General features: G+C 39.3%; 1 non-coding gene across 1 annotated transcript; it reads left to right on the forward strand.

Moving 5' to 3' along the window:
- The first annotated feature begins 1,797 nt into the window (after positions 1-1,797).
- On the forward strand, positions 1,798-1,872 carry Trnas-cga (transfer RNA serine (anticodon CGA)). The gene has a single exon. It is a non-coding gene; the product is annotated as a tRNA-Ser (tRNA).
- Positions 1,873-2,853: the final 981 nt, after the last annotated feature.

The following is a 2,853-nucleotide window of genomic DNA, read 5'->3' on the forward strand; positions in this document are numbered from 1 at the left end:
AATGTTCCTACGTTCTGTATTTTAATTTAAATTACCTACCTGTTACCAACTGTTCGTCTAAAATTGTGAGCCATATGTTTGTGATTACTCTCTCACAGAGCGAAAAAGTGGTCCAACTAAAACATTCATATTTCTTTACCTTCTACACGAATATGAAATAAAAATGGGGGTTCCTATTTTTAAAAAAACGCAGTTGACATACGTTTGACCTATGGCAGCGCCATGTAGTTGGCCAACCGTAGCGCCATTTGGTTTCCCCCTTCAAGCTAGACAAGTTTCGTTCTTTGTGGTTTTTTCGTTTGACGCTTATTTCTTGAGATATTTGGTCCGGTCACGATCAATGGACTACCCTGTACATGGGTTTTATAACTTCCATTCCTAATTTTGATACGCAACTCTTCTAGCATGTTTCTCCTCAACTACCTCTACCCTCCTATTCCTTACACTGCAAATCTTTATTTATTAGTTCGGATGTGCAGAGAGTTAAACAATAACACAACCTGAATCAATAGTTAGCGTCTCTGTATTATCAGCATTAATACTGTCAAGCCTATTGTTCAAATATTTCTGTTTTAGCTTCGAAACGCTTGGAGTAGTTGAATCTGTTTGAAGTGTTCTATCACGTTGTATTTCAGTATTAGCAGAGTTAATCCATTTGGTGAATCGATTTCCATAGCATTTACTTTGTTTAACACCAAACTTCTTAATTCTTCCCATTGTTTTCAGTGTAATAAGAAGCTCGCGCACAAAATAAGAAACTCATGCACACAATTACTTCCCTCTAAACAAAATATTCGTGCCAAAAAAATAGCAAAAAATGACTACCTGTCAATCAAAAGAGAACAATACGTTTGCCCTCGAGTGCATACTTGACCATGATGTAGGCAACCCACACTAAGAAAATGTGCTGAGGTCCTTGTTGTCTCACTACTTTAAATAACCTAAAAAACAGTAATGCTAAACAAAGCAGTAGACAATTTAACTTCCATATCCCCTTAAGTTGGCTTCTCTGACCCCTTGTCCGCTACCTCAAATTGTTCATTGGAGCACTCTCTATGTCCCGTTACATTTTGCACTCTCTTACAGAAACACCCTGTAGAATAAACAGTAGGGACAGAAGACTACATCACTGTGTTACACCATTTATAATCTGAGTACCTTGTTCTTGGTCTTCCACTCTTATTATTCCTTCTTGGTTCTTGCACATATTCCATATCACCCATCTTTCACTGTAGCTTACCTCTATTTTCCTCAAAATTTCGGACATCTTGGACCATTTGACATTGTTGAACGCTTTTTCCACGTCGTCAAATCCTGTGAACTTGTCTTGATTTTTCTTCTGTCTTGCTCTCTGGTGCCTTTACCTTTCCTAAAGCCAAATTGATCGTCATATTGAAACCTTCCCGTCTCCTCTATACCTCTTGTGTTATTGATAACCTTCCCTTTTACAACAAACTATGTAACCTTTCCTTAGGATTTCTATCTCTTGCTTAATAATAACAAATGAAATCTTTGAGATTTTCACTCTGCAGCGGGGTGTGCGTTGATATGAAACTTCCTGGCAGATTAAAACTGTATGCCCGACCGAGACTGGAACTCGGGACCTTTGATTTTCGCGGGCAAGTGCTCTACCAACTGAGCTACCGAAGCACGACTCACGCCCGGTACTCACAGCTTTACTTCTGCCAGTACCTCGTCTCCTACCTTCCAAACTTCGCAGGAGAGCTTCTGTAAAGTTTGGAAGGTAGGAGACGAGGTACTGGCAGAAGTAAAGCTGTGAGTACCGGCCGTGAGTCGTGCTTCGGTAGCTCAGTTGGTAGAGCACTTGCCCGCGAAAGGCAAAGGTCCCGAGTTCGAGTCTCGGTCGGGCATATTGCAAAAGTTGCACGAGAATTTTATGTGTTTTCTACAGGTCATCGGATCTCCTCCCGCAAGAAACCAAATACTGAAAAAAATTAGGTTTCACAGTATCTACGCAAAGAAAAAACACTATCAGTGATAAGTGAGGAAGTAAATAGATAAATAGAAATGTTTAATTGAAACTGTTTCACCACTGAAGCCGTCAGCTCTGCTGAAGGAGACATATAGTTCTCGAAACTACAGAAAGAAATGAAGACTTTAAGCGTAAAGGGTGCATTTACTGTTTTACAAATATTGTTTAGAGTGTTTCTATCTATGTATTTTCTCGAGTAAATAACTTTCTTTCAGTGACCTTAGTTTTCCTATTCTATCGTTCTTAGCTTGTGGAAAGCTTTCCATTCCTTCTTTGTCATGAACATCCTATACGAATTTTGCTTTCATCAAGCTAACACTTGGTTCAAGAATCATGAAAGAAGGTTCTATACATGGAAGTACCCTGGAGATACTAGAAGGTTTCAGATAGATTATATAATGGTAAGAGAGAGATTTAGGAACCAGGTTTTTAGTTGTAAGACACTTCCACGGGCAGATGTGGACTCTGACCACAATCTGTTGGTTATGAACTGTAGATTAAAACTGAAGGAACTGCAAAAAGGTGGGAATTGAAGGAGATGGGACCTGGATAAACTGAAAGAACCAGAGGTTGCACAGAGTTTCAGGGAGAGCATAAGGAAACAATTGACATAAATGGGAGAAAGAAATACAGTAGAAGAAGAATGGGGAGCTTTGAGGGATGAAATAGTGAAGGCAGCAGAGGATCAAGTAGGTAAAAAGACGAGGGCTAGTAGAAATCCTTGGGTAACAGAAGAGATACTGAATTTAGTTGATGAAAGGAGAAAATATAAAAATGCAGTAAATGAAGCAGGGAAAACGGAATACAAACGTCTCATGGTAAGATAGATACTGCCTACAGGAAAATTAAAGAGACCTTTG

This window comes from Schistocerca serialis, chromosome 1, assembly GCF_023864345.2.
Source record: "Schistocerca serialis cubense isolate TAMUIC-IGC-003099 chromosome 1, iqSchSeri2.2, whole genome shotgun sequence".
Taxonomy (NCBI): Eukaryota; Metazoa; Arthropoda; class Insecta; order Orthoptera; family Acrididae; genus Schistocerca; species Schistocerca serialis.